This window comes from Vicia villosa, unplaced genomic scaffold (assembly GCF_029867415.1).
Source record: "Vicia villosa cultivar HV-30 ecotype Madison, WI unplaced genomic scaffold, Vvil1.0 ctg.001024F_1_1, whole genome shotgun sequence".
Lineage (NCBI taxonomy): Eukaryota > Viridiplantae > Streptophyta > Magnoliopsida > Fabales > Fabaceae > Vicia > Vicia villosa.
In genome coordinates this window covers 635,989-651,452 of record NW_026705452.1, presented here as the reverse complement: position 1 = coordinate 651,452, position 15,464 = coordinate 635,989, and positions in this window count along the sequence as shown.

The window sequence follows — 15,464 nt, the reverse complement described above, 5'->3', positions numbered from 1 at the left end:
CACCACCTTGCCCTCTTCATTAAAATGCACGATTTCCAAGATTCCTTCCACATTGGCCACCCACTCGTGTGCCTTAATAGGATCTAATCCGCCATGAAATTCCGGAGGATTCATGCGAATGAAATCCTTATAAGTCGCACCTGCAGCTTCGGGTACAACCACTGGAACATATGACCGCCATTCCTCTGTTGCATCATCTGCAGCATGAACTGATTCTGCTGCTGTTGCATGAACTGGGGCCACGGAAATTCTCGCCGCCATACGGTTGATTCACTTGTGGGGGTTGAGTGTGGGGGTCTACCACGAGTCCTGCGTCCGTCCACCATGTTCCTGGAGGTCATGAAAATGGGATTAAGTTGATCAGGCTTAATACCATAGTCATAACACAACAAAAATCATAGGAACCCAACACATCTTGGACAGAAAGAAACACTTATAATATCTCATGGCTAGGTCGAGGATACGACCTGCTCTGATACCAACTGTAACACCCATATATAAGTACATGCATCAAATCATATAAGTATACATGAATCCAAGTATTTGGTACTGAAATACTAATAAGTTCCTAGACAACACATTATACATATTAATGCCCAAATACTAAAGTTCTGCACAATGGCATAATACATACAAGATGTTCAAAAATAAAAAGCTAAGAACTAGATCAAACAATGATCTCGAAGAACTCTACAACGGAAGCTTCGCCATACCAAAAGAAACATAAGGAATAAGGAATCAAACTGCTTTCTCCTTACCCTTCGCGGAACCTGTAGTACCTGAAATCAATATATAATGGGGTGAGATATAAAATCCCAGTGAGTTCCCTATCCTATGGATCCTCTCGGCTTTACAAGGTTCTAGCCTATCACTCTCAAATCAAGACAAGGAACTAGACCTTGAGTTCACACACTAACATTATATGGAATCATACTTAGAGTTCAACAACTCAACACAAGATTATTAATCGGAAACCAATACCAAGGCATCCCCATATTCCCGTCCCCTTCTACGTCTAGGAGGTGGCACGAGTCATGAATCCTTTGGAAAAATCTTGACATACGAAATGGATTCGGACTCATGAGCCTTTCCCCATGAATCGTCACTTCACATGGCCCGTACACCATCACAAGTCTCTACCCGTAGGTTCCATTCGTACACAAAAGCGGGAATCAAACCTGCCAAGATTATGTGCCTCTCTGCACGGTGAATGCCTGTTAGCATTCAAAGGAAAAATAAAGAATAAAGAAAATACTACGGTTCCGATTAATACATCAACAATGGTGATCGCTTCCGCAAACCACTAGGCCTGTTAGCCTTTCATACTTTGGTGACCGCTCACGCAAATCACTAGGCCTGTTAGCCTTTCCTCATAAGATTCAAAACACGTATGTTCCATATAATGTCTCATCCTAGGTTTTCTTTGTTAAGCTACAAAACCTAACAATTCTTAGTTTTCCTCACTTGTCCTTTATTCACATAACAATGAAGTTATTCAACCCTCTTGATATAAACATTTATAACAAGGTATACTAATCCACCTGCAATAGAACTCAGTAACAATTATAGAGTACACAAGCATCATACTAAAAGCATAACGTTCTCAAGAATTCGAACGAAAACCAACCCAAGTACTCAAGCAAATTCCCGATTCTCGATTAAATAATTCTCCCTTTGTTCCCAAAACCTATACTACTAGAAAGTACACGCTTCTAGCTTCCTATCACTTCGAACGGTGATTAAAACAGAGTTATGGTTCAAAAGTTATGATCGTAACAGTTTTATCTCATGAAACTAAAGAATTGGCTAAGTAACCTTCAGTTCGCGCCGCGCAACAGCTAGGTCGCGCCGCGAACCTCAGGCAGAGGCAAACCTCACAACATTCTCATAGTGTTCGCGTCGCGAACCCTTGTACGCGCCGCGTACTGATGACAGAACCAAGACCCCTAAAAACCTGCATAGCTCGCGCCGCGTAGCCCCGTTCGCGCCGCGAAGCGCGCGAAAATCAGAAATTCCAGATCTGTTTCTTGCTTTTCCCATGGTTTAATCCAACCATCTCCATACTTAAACCTGTTCCAGAATCATACTAAAGCATAGAACAACTTATACATGGTACACTTGGAATATACAACACTAAATCATGAACATTTATGGTTTGATTCAAAACCTAGGTTTTTCTATAGAAAACCCCAAAAAGCATAACTTATGATTTCCATCCATAATCAAAAGCTATAAGTTTCTAACTAGAACCCACCTCGATTAAGAGTCGTTGATGTCGAAGATGAGCCGATTCGGCGGAGAAATGAAGAAGATCCATGCTTTCCTCTTCACAAGCTCTTTTCTTCCTCTTCTCTTCCTTCTCTCTACTTTATCTCTCTATATTCTTGTGTTGTTGCAATTGTGAGGAAGGAAATAGAAAGGAAAAGAATATAAGCAACATAACCTTAAGTTAGCACTTATAACTTAAGTGTCCAAAAGTATCTCTAATGTTCCAATTAATAAAACCTCGGTGTCAGCTAATAACATTAGAGCATTTAATTTAATACGGGGTATTACATAAGACAATATTCAAAGTTTAAATATAATAATGAGTTTAATATGTGTTCTACAACCTAAAAAATATTATTTTATTGTTCATAAATTTCTAGATATACTTAGAGAAGAAATAGTTATCATAATATTTAAAATAATTATTTTTTCAAATAATAAAATATTATGAAGTCCCACACACCCCTCGTCATGTTTATAGATTTTTATATTAAGATACACGTGTTAACGTAGCTGTATGTTTATAAATTAATAATTATAACATACATATGAATTGGATAATATTTTCTGAAAACTTGGAAAACATCCGTTAGAGGAAAGAAAATTGTAGTGCAAAAACTAACCACTTCTTAAAAAAAAAAAAAGAGGATTAAGATGAAATGAAGAAAAAAATTTTAACTGAATAATTTATAAAATTTTAAGCTACTTTAATAGTAAATGCGTTAAATTCATATTAAATGAACTAGAAAACCTTTAATGACTTTTGATATAACTCTAAAGTAAAACCACACATTGAACTCGCTAATGTTTCTTAATTTAGTGCTACTTTTGAACTAATTATAGGACATATAATTAATATTTCTTATCTTAGGACTACTTTTTAATGGAACTTCGAAATAAGACAATATTCAAAGATTAAATACAATAATAAATTTAATATGTGTTCTACAACCTAAAAAATATTTATTTTATTTTTCATAAATTTTTAGATATACTTAAAGAAGAAATAGTAATCATAATATTTAAAATAATTAGTTTGCCAAATAATAAAATTTTATAACGTCCCACACACCCCTCGTCATGTTTATGGATTTCTATATTAAGATACACGTGTTAACGTGGCTGTATGTTAATAAATTAATAAATATAACATGCATATGAAATGAATAACATTTTTTGAAATCTTGGAAAATATCCGTTAGAGAAAATAAAATCATAGTGCAAAAACTAACCACTTTCTTTTAAAAAAAAAGGATTAAGAGCAAATGAAGAAAATTTTTTAAACTCAATAAATTATAAAATTTTAAGCTATTTTAATTGTATATGAGTTAAATTCATATTAAATGAACTAGAAAACCATTAATGACTTTTGATCTAGCTCTCAAATAAAACCGCGCATTGAACTCCCTAATGTTTCTTAATTTAGCGCTATTTTTGAACTAATAATAGGACATATAATTAATATTTCATATCTTAGGACTATTTTTTAATGGAACTCCGAGATAAGACAATATTAAAAGTTTAAATAGAATAATGAGTTTAATATGTGTTCTACAACCTAAAAAATATTTATTTTATTTTTCATAAATTTCTAGATATACTTAAAGAAGAAATAGTTATCAGAATATTTAAAATAATTATTTTTTCAAATAATAAAATATTATGAAGTCCCACACACCCCTCGTCATGTTTATGGATTTTTATATTAAGATACACGTGTTAACATAGCTGTATCTTGATAAATTAATAATTATAACATACATATGAAATTGATAACATTTTTTGAAAACTTGGAAAATATCCGTTAGAGAAAATAAAATCATAGTGCAAAAACTAACCGCTTTCTTTTAAAAAAAGAAGAGGATTAAGAGCAAACAAAGAAATTTTTTTAAACTCAATAAATTATAAAATTTTAAGCTATTTTAATAGTAAATGCGTAAAATTCATATTAAATGAACTAGAAAACCATTAATGACTTTTGATCTAACTCTAAAATAAAACCACGCATTGAACTCGCTACTGTTTCTTAATTTAGCGCTACTTTTGAACTAATAATAGGACATATAATTAATATTTCATATCTTAGGACTATTTTTTAATGGAACTCCGAGATAAGACAATATTCAAAGTTTAAATATAATAATGAGTTTAATATGTGTTCTACAACCTAAAAAATATTATTTTATTGTTCATAAATTTCTAGATATACTTAGAGAAGAAATAGTTATCATAATATTTAAAATAATTATTTTTTCAAATAATAAAATATTATGAAGTCCCACACACCCCTCGTCATGTTTATAGATTTTTATATTAAGATACACGTGTTAACGTAGCTGTATGTTTATAAATTAATAATTATAACATACATATGAATTGGATAATATTTTCTGAAAACTTGGAAAACATCCGTTAGAGGAAAGAAAATTGTAGTGCAAAAACTAACCACTTCTTTAAAAAAAAAAAAGAGGATTAAGATGAAATGAAGAAAAAAATTTTAACTGAATAATTTATAAAATTTTAAGCTACTTTAATAGTAAATGCGTTAAATTCATATTAAATGAACTAGAAAACCTTTAATGACTTTTGATATAACTCTAAAGTAAAACCACACATTGAACTCGCTAATGTTTCTTAATTTAGTGCTACTTTTGAACTAATTATAGGACATATAATTAATATTTCTTATCTTAGGACTACTTTTTAATGGAACTTCGAAATAAGACAATATTCAAAGATTAAATACAATAATAAATTTAATATGTGTTCTACAACCTAAAAAATATTTATTTTATTTTTCATAAATTTTTAGATATACTTAAAGAAGAAATAGTAATCATAATATTTAAAATAATTAATTTGCCAAATAATAAAATATTATGAAGTCCCACACACCCCTCGTATGTTTATGGATTTCTATATTAAGATACACGTGTTAATGTGGCTGTATGTTAATAAGTTAATAATTTTAACATACATATGAAATTGAGGACATTTTCTTAAAACTTGGAAAATATCCGTTAGAGAAATTAAAATCATAGTGCAAAAACTTACCACTTTCTTTTAAAAAAAAGAAGAGGATTAAGAGCAAATGAATAAAATTTTTTAAACTCAATAAATTATAAAATTTTATGCTATTTTAATAGTAAATGCGCTAAATTCAAATTAAATGAACTAGAAAACCTTTAATGTCTTTTGATCTCACTCTAAAATAAAACCGCTCATTGAACTCGCTACTGTTTCTCATTTTAGCCCTACTTTTGAAATAATAATATGAAATATAATTAATATTTCTTATCTTAGGACTATTTTTAAATGGAACTTCGAAATAAGACAATATTCAAAGATTAAATACAATAATAAATTTAATATGTGTTCTACAACCTAAAAAATATTTATTTTATTTTTCATAAATTTCCAGATATACTTAAAGAAGAAATAGTAATCATAATGTTTAAAATAATTAGTTTGCCAAATAATAAAATTTTATAACGTCCCACACACCCCTCGTCATGTTTATGGATTTCTATATTAAGATACACGTGTTAACGTGGCTGTATGTTAATAAATTAATAAATATAACATGCATATGAAATGAATAACATTTTTTGAAATCTTGGAAAATATCCGTTAGAGAAAATAAAATCATAGTGCAAAAACTAACCACTTTCTTTTAAAAAAAGAGGATTAAGAGCAAATGAAGAAAATTTTTTAAACTCAATAAATTATTAAATTTTAAGCTATTTTAATTGTAAATGAGTTAAATTCATATTAAATGAACTAGAAAACCATTAATGACTTTTGATCTAGCTCTCAAATAAAACCGCGCATTGAACTCCCTAATGTTTCTTAATTTAGCGCTATTTTTGAACTAATAATAGGACATATAATTAATATTTCATATCTTAGGACTATTTTTTAATGGAACTCCGAGATAAGACAATATTAAAAGTTTAAATATAATAATGAGTTTAATATGTGTTCTACAACCTAAAAAATATTTATTTTATTTTTCATAAATTTCTAGATATACTTAAAGAAGAAATAGTTATCAGAATATTTAAAATAATTATTTTTTCAAATAATAAAATATTATGAAGTCCCACACACCCCTCTTCATGTTTATGGATTTCTATATTAAGATACACGTGTTAACGTGGTTGTATGTTAATAAATTAATAATTATAACATACATATGAAATTGATAACATTTTTTGAAAACTTGGAAAATATCCGTTAGAGAAAATAAAATGATAGTGCAAAAACTAACCGCTTTCTTTTAAAAAAAGAAGAGGATTAAGAGCAAACAAAGAAATTTTTTTAAACTCAATAAATTATAAAATTTTAAGCTATTTTAATAGTAAATGCGTAAAATTCATATTAAATGAACTAGAAAACCATTAATGACTTTTGATCTAACTCTAAAATAAAACCACGCATTGAACTCGCTACTGTTTCTTAATTTAGCGCTACTTTTGAACTAATAATAGGACATATAATTAATATTTCATATCTTAGGACTATTTTTTAATGGAACTCCGAGATAAGACAATATTCAAAGTTTAAATATAATAATGAGTTTAATATGTGTTCTACAACCTAAAAAATATTATTTTATTGTTCATAAATTTCTAGATATACTTAGAGAAGAAATAGTTATCATAATATTTAAAATAATTATTTTTTCAAATAATAAAATATTATGAAGTCCCACACACCCCTCGTCATGTTTATAGATTTTTATATTAAGATACACGTGTTAACGTAGCTGTATGTTTATAAATTAATAATTATAACATACATATGAATTTGATAATATTTTCTGAAAACTTGGAAAACATCCGTTAGAGGAAAGAAAATTGTAGTGCAAAAACTAACCACTTTCTTTTAAAAAAAGAGGATTAAGAGCAAATGAAGAAAATTTTTTAAACTCAATAATTTATAAAATTTTAAGCTATTTTAATAGTAAATGCGTTAAATTCATATTAAATGAACTAGAAAACCTTTAATGACTTTTGATCTAACTCTAAAGTAAAACCAAACATTGAACTCGCCAATGTTTCTTAATTTAGCGCTACTTTTGAACTAATAATAGGACATATAATTAATATTTCTTATCTTAGGACTATTTTTTAATGGAACTTCGAAATAAGACAATATTCAAAGATTAAATACAATAATAAATTTAATATGTGTTCTACAACCTAAAAAATATTTATTTTATTTTTCATAAATTTTTAGATATACTTAAAGAAGAAATAGTAATCATAATATTTAAAATAATTAATTTGCCAAATAATAAAATATTATGAAGTCCCACACACCCCTCGTCATGTTTATGGATTTCTATATTAAGATACACGTGTTAACGTGGCTGTATGTTAATAAATTAACAATTATAACATACATATGAAATTGATAACATTTTTTGAAAACTTGGAAAATATCCGTTAGAGAAAATAAAATCATAGTGCAAAAACTAACCACTTTCTTTTAAAAAAAGAAGAGGATTAAGAGCAAATGAAGAATTTTTTTTAAACTCGATGAATTATAAAATTTTAAGCTATTTTAATAGTAAATGCGTTAAATTCATATTAAATGAACTAGAAAACCATTAATGACTTTTAATATAACTCTAAAATAAAACCACGCATTGAACTCGCTACGGTTTTGTAATATCCTAATATTATTTCAAGAAACTAAATATTAGGAATAACTATTTAGTTAGAATGTAACTAAATGGCACTATGGTAAATAAGGTCTAGTTGAGGGGTGTTTTGGTCTATGCACCTAATAATTAGACTTAAGGGGGTTGTTTGGTTGAGTTCATTTTCTTGTTTTTGGAACAAAACAGAATTTGGGGAGTAGAAGAAGAGGAAAACGTGAAACAAGGAGAGAGGAAGAAGAGAACCCATTGCCAACTTCATCATCAACCTTGCATGCATTCTTGATTCAACCATCTTCCCATCTTCTTCTGATTTTCGCAGCTTCTTCTTCAGCTTAGTCAGGTGAGTCTCATTGATAGAGACCTTAGGGTATTCTATTGGGTTTATGCCATGTTTGGGGTTAAGGGTTTTTTAGAGTAAATGCTTCAATGATCCAACAAATGCTTGTTTAACCCTCCATTCTGGTAATAATGAGTATATGCATGTTTACTATAGCTTATTATTTGATCATCAATGGCTGCATGTAGAAATTTGGGGCTTGGGGACCCTAAATGCGTTTCTGCATTTTGCTGATTTTGCAGAGTTCGCTGCAGCGAACTTTCATTCGCTGTAGCGAACTATGTAGCGAATAAACCTGGGAGTTGAATTGATTTATTCGCTGTAGCGAACTTTCATTCGCTGTAGCGAATCGGGGCTTCGCTGGGAGTTCGCTGTAGCGAACTAACCTGGATTTGAGAAAGTTTGCTTCTGTCTGAGTTCGCTGTAGCGAACTAGTCTGATGCAGAATTGGTATTTTTCCCCCTATGAGTGCAGTTTCGCCTCGTATCAGAATCGAAGGCCTCTTATGACTTGTATAACATTCTGATAGGTGTTTTATTTGTATAAGACCATGACATGACCGTAATCCCTTGAATATGCTTGTATGTTGTGAAATACAAATTGTGTGGATTATATTGTGGCATAATTATTGATGTTTCCACTTGTTTCGGTTGAACACTTGGATGTGATTGCCTGTGTGATGGTTTATACCGTGCTGTGTGTTTTCGGTGATGTGTGTATGCTTGAATCGGAGTAAGCTTAAGCTACTAGGTGGTAAGTCCTGTTTATGGACTTTGTCTATCATTTACCGTTGCGGTGTGAAGGTGAGGGTCTTGAATGGTGTTTCCCACCTTGATGTGACACACATGCGTGCTCGGTATGTTTATGCACGTGAGCTACCATTGCAATATGAAGGTGAGGGTCTTGAAAGGCGTTTCCCACCTTGATGTAACATATTGGCGTGCTTGGTATGGTGGGGTCGTGATGGCACGTAGGCTACATCACTTCAGACTAATCTCTAGTGATGTCACGTAGATAATCACTAGGCTTTCGCCCGGTGGGCTTGTACTGTCATGTAGGCGTTTTCGCATTTGGATAACCACCTGCGTATATACATGATTGATGGGGTAGTGACACCACTTAGGAAGTCACTGCGGTAACTCATCACAGATGAGATTGTGTAGCCAAGTAGGTGTAATTCACATGGGATTCATCTGACTCATAGTGCGGTGGTCTTGTGCGAGTCTCTTGACACGATGTGCAGGAGTAACTCACCGAGGGTGTGGTTTGGCAGCCTAGGTAGACGGGCGAGATGTGCTCCTGGATTCCTCGTACATGGGTACGGGTCTGCATACTTGTTTGTGATGACGTTGAGCCTGTTGTTGTTGATGCCTTCTTGGATAGTTATGGGACTTCCATTGATGGTGTACCCTTGTTTGTATTTGTACCTGGCCGTGAGGACAACATGGATTCTTGGTGAATCTAACTTGTTGCATGTTCCCTGTAGAACTGAGTGAACCCGCAGGATAGGGAGACTCACTGAGATTTAGTAATCTCACCCCATTCCAATTATTCTTTTTATAGGTGGTTCGAGGCAGGATCGAGGCAATGGTAAGATGGCTTAGCTTCGAGTTGATGTTTCTTGGTGTCATACCCCAAAATTTACCCGATATAATTTGCATCTGTCCATTTATTAAGGGCGTTAAAAATTGGGAGCCATAGGGTTTAATATACCTATTATTAAACTCGTTCTCCTATAAAACTCCCGTATAAATTGGTTTAAAATAAGTAGAGTGTGAACAGCAAATATTCAAGGTCCAATTCATTTTGGCCCATTTGTTTCTAGTCATTTACTCATTTCCTTTACAAATTTTCCATTTGTCTATTAAATAATATTACTATTATTAATAACTATTTGGATTATTTTTGATAGAATTATTATATAATTTTGTTTCTAAAAAAAAATAGGAGTTCAATTATATTAAGATTAATCATCCTTATCAGGGTTTTTTATTAATCTTAATTATTAATATTATTAGTTAATTAGTTTGTTTTTACTGATTAATTAATTAACTAATTAATTGAAGTTAATTGGGGTTAGTGTTGATGTTGGCGTTTTTGTTTGTCTTTTGGGCCACAAAGCAAAAACAAATAAAAAAAGGTCATTGGGCCTTATGGGTCATCAGGGGTCGGACCGGGTCAAACCCAACCCGGTTCCTATTCACCTTTCTTCCCCACGCGGAAACCCCACCTCCAACAGCGGCACCGCACAAGCAGAACAACAAACCCTAACCGTAAATTCTTGCCCAGGCCCATGAACAATGAATCTTCAGCATTGAATCCATAATCAATCAAATCTAAAATCATAATCAAAGCTTAACAAACAGAGAATCAAAACTGAATCAAAGATTTACTAAACCAAATCGGAATCAATTACAGAATATTACAACATGATTGAATCACAAATTAAAACTAAAAAAAAATCAATCTAATCTTTCTTAATCTAAAAACAAAACCCTAATGGTATAAATCTGAAAAAGAATTAAGATGAAAGAAAAAAAATTTTTGCTGGGGAGATTGAAGAGCACTGCGAATACGAACTCGTCCTCACTTTGGAACCTGCAAATCGGAGAAGGAGGAGAGGATTAGCATCATTGGAGCTTACACGTTCCAGAAACGCAAGACCAAAGGTAAACGGCTTTGAACTTAGCTTAAGCTTGTGTCGATTGCATGAACATCCACGATTTCTGCGTTTCTATTTGTTCGAATTGATGAGTTAGGGTTGGGGGATTATGATTAGGGTTAGGGTTCTTAGAAATCGATAGGGCTCACGGTTGTTTTGAAGAAACCTGGGTTTGAATATGAAGATAGGAGGGAGGAATGATGAAGATTCACCAGAATCTTCATCGGAATCTGGACATAGGGGTGGTTTGTGGTGGCGTACGGTGTCCGTAGGGGTGGTTTTCTGGGTTAATTCAGGGTTGTTATGTTGTTGTTTAAGAGAGAACGAGAGAGAAGGCAAGAGGGAGAACCGAGAGGTTGCTTTGGAGAAGAGAGAAAATGGTCTTTGGGAAGTGGAGAATAGTGAGATGAGGTTATCTCATCACGCCCATCCAAGGTGTGATACGTGGCCACTCAAAGGCCATGTGATTGGTCTGTAGAATGGTGGTTTACCGCTCCACCTTACTGTGGTCCTGCCATAGACTTCACATGCAGGCCATTAGATTCAAAATCAACGACCAATTTCTTGCTTGCAACCCATCACAACACATACACCTTACCCACACTAGATCCAGCGGATCTAAGACAACATTGGGCCTGCCAGTTAGTATTAATACATCCTATAATTTCTAACCTCTAACAAAATACATCCCCCTTTCAAAAATAAAAAAACTTAATAAAATTATTTTAATCGTTTAATTATTTGTTCTCTCTTGATGATTTAATACAATTTTCTCCTCGAACCGACTAAATCCATTAGTCGCAGTAGACGAGAAATAATTTTTGATCATTTGATTTATTTATTAATAATATAATTGATTTTAATTTATTTATTAATAATATAATCGATTTTTATTTATTTATTAATAATATAATCGATTCTAATTTATTTATTAATGATATAATCGATTCAAGTTTAATTCTCTCCTCGACCCGACTAAAGCTATTAGTCGCATTAGACGAGAGATAAAAATATACAAAATTAAAATACATTTAATTTGCCGCCCGCGACGATCGAGTCTATCGATCCGAGTAACCAGCAATGCCCCTTAATCCGTTAGCTATACTGACCAAAACTATTGGTCATCGCATCTAACGGTGCCATATCAAATCAGGGTTGTACGCCCAAACGCTTAAAACACTAAACCACGGCACTACGGATTTTCATCCTTTTTAATCAGGCAATTCAAAATGCCCTTTCAAATCACAACTTCCAAAACTACGATAGGCCATTCAAAAAGCCTTAAAACCATATCCATATCAAATTCTAAGGCGTACAACCCCGTGCCCGAACTACGTTGACTCTGATTCTCCCTAAGGAGATACGTAGGCACTTGGATAACCAAGGCGAGTCCCCTTCCTCAAAACCTCAATTCAGTTCTAAATCTCAATTTTCACCCTATTCATTTCCTTAGCTATTAAACCTTAACTTTTAGCCATAAAACTTTTGCCTTAACATAAAACCTTAGGAAAGGGTTGAGGGTGCCTAACACCTTCCCTCGACCTGATTATAATAACTTACCCCGATCTCTAAACTGCGTAGGGTTTCCTATTCGCCCTTCAGAATAGGTGGCGACTCTAAAAGTCTTTATTTTTAGGGCAGGTTGCTACAGCTGGCGACTCTGCTGGGGATAAATCATCAATGGTGAATTATTATGCTCCTAAGGCTTGGCAGGGTTTAGGTTTGATAGACGGTTTAGGTTTTTGGCGAACTTTTTTAGGGTTTGGCAAATTTGCCAAAATTAGGGTTTGGTTTAGGGTTATGTTTTTTTAAATAAATATTTAATTTCTGTTTATTTATTTATTTAATTTTTATTATTTGCCTAAATACTAATTGCTTATGTTAATATATTTGCATTAAATGTTTAAATGTTATATTAATATATATTTGCACTGTTGGGTTATATATTATTGCTGTTAAGCCTAAGCGTGAGAATTATATTTAAGACCAGAGGGGAATTACATCGCCTACGAGTCTTATTATAATTCCACTCAGAGTGGGTTGAATATCCGGAAAGGTCTGATACGAGGCTTGACCTTGTTGAGGGCTGGACTTGGTATTTGGATGATCTCTCTGGGAACCTACCCCTAAAACTCGAACCTCATGGATAAATGAGTTGTTCTAAAATCCAAAGAGACAAAAAGTTCTCGGCGGCTACGAACGACCCCATGAGACCTTCTAGAACATACCAATGGGAAGGGTAGGCACCCTAAGCCGTTACGTCAAACCTATGAACCTAGGGCTTATGTGCTTACGTGCTTATTATGTACTGCGAATGTCCTGCGTTTGATTTTTGCAGGTGTACCTACGCGTTCCCTGGCCTGCAGGGACCCCACTTCTAAGACCATGTCCTTACCACGAAGGACACCTCCTCTTACGCACGTTGATTGGCTTCTCGATAGTCATGAGACTTAGTGACTGTCATGAACAGTCACTCCGCACCTGTATCTACGCACTCCCTAGCCTGTAGGGATTCTAAAATCGAATCCTTCGTATGAAGGACATATTTGTTAGCATACGTCAATTGGCCTCTCGATGGCCATGCGATCTAGTGACTGTCTTGAACGGTCACCCCGTGCTTACATCTGCGCATTCCCTAGCCTGTAGGGATTCTATTTCTAAAATCGAATCCTTCGTACGAAGGACATATTTGTTAGCATACCTCAATTGGCCTATCGATGGCCATGTGATTCAGTGACTGTCTTGAACGGTCACCCCGTGCTTACTCCTACGTACTCCCTAGCCTATAGGGATTTTCTTTTACATCCATGTGTTTTCACAACGACGCGTCCTTCCCCGAAGGACAACTTTATTAGCATGCGTTCGATTGGCCTCTCGATGGCTATGAGATCTAGTGACTATCCTGAACGGTCACTCCATGCTTGTTTCCGCACACCCTCTAACTTGTAGGTTTTGGATTCCCATCTATACATCTTTCATCCCTAGCCTGTAGGGATTTCACTTCATCTGATATCGTCCTTATATAGGTTGTGTTCCGCATAGAGAACCTTCCCACCAAGGACAACTTCATTGGTGCACATCGAACGGCCTCTCGATGACCATGAGATTTGGTGATCGTCTTGAACGATCACCAGCCGCAACCTTCTGCATACTCCCTAATCTAAGGGATTTCCATTGGCGTGTCATAGCATCAAGCTTGCACATATTTCACTAGGGTCTAAAGTCACCTCTAAGGCTATCCCTAAGATTATACGTCACGCGTCTGCATTGCATGCACGGAGTTATAATACAAGGAGTCTCTCGCATACGCATGCATTCACATTTTCATGCTGTCATACATTTACATCTACATTTGCATTTTTTTCTTCACCCTTATCTAATCAACAACTACGCTAGCTGATTTCCTGAGACTCATAAATGAACTCAAGAAGAGAGAGGAGAATCAACCATTGAATGTTCAAAAGAGCTTGGTCCTACAAGGAGAAAAGGTTGCCCTTCATTATATAAACTACGTACTTACGCCTACGCCCGCGCCTATGCCTCCTCATGTTGGGGCAGTCGACGCAATAGAGGTCGTTACCGAGCAGGAGTTGGTTCAACAAAGAAGTTCCCCCATAGATGCACTTAAGGGGTATCTACTTATAAAGGGGTTCATCTTAGAACGCAACGAAGCTTACGAGAATACCTTACAACGGTTTGTGGGGGCAAAGATTAGTCCAACTGGGGGCAATATCTTGAACAAGGATGCATAGGCATGGTGGAGGGGAAGCAAGATTTAATTGGAGAAGGGGTCATTGAGTCCGGCCAGCCTGAAGAGCCTCGCAAGTCTAATGCTATAAGTTTCTAGAAGGAGGGTTTCTTAAATCATTAGTTTTTGTTTTCATTCGCAATTTCTTTTCTGTTTGTTTAAACATTGGTTTTGTGGTATACGCTATGTACTTTACAATAATCATTAATGCATTGCTTACGTTTGTCTTGGTTTATTCCTAGTGTTTTCACTATATTCAAAGCGGTGTTTTTACTTGGTTTTATTATTTGTGATATTTAACTTTTGTTCAAAGATGTGTACCTTTAGAGGGAGAATGACGAAAACGATACCACAATCTCATACAGTACGCTTTCGAACAGACCGTGTTGACGATGTACAGGCATTGTTTCAATTCCAATACAGTGGAGATATAAGGATGTTAATCCCTCGTCAACCCCTTTGAGCCTAAGAAGTAGGAGTTTTCCTTCACGTACAAAATAAAAACCCTCAAAATATAACCTGGGGTAGGGTAGCTGTTCAGTTAACTTGATTATCCGGAATTGTTCCTTTGAACATAATCACTGATGGTTCTCCGTCATAATTAAACCTGGCAGTCAATGTCCGTAAAGAAAAAGAAAAAGCAATGCAAGGGCCTAAGTCAAAACCTATTAAGGGGACTTAGGCAAAATTGGGGCATCCCGCTGACTGTAATTTTAAATAAACAGTTCAGGCAAAAAAAATTAGGGATAATAAAGTAAAAAAAAAAAGAGGTCACCACATA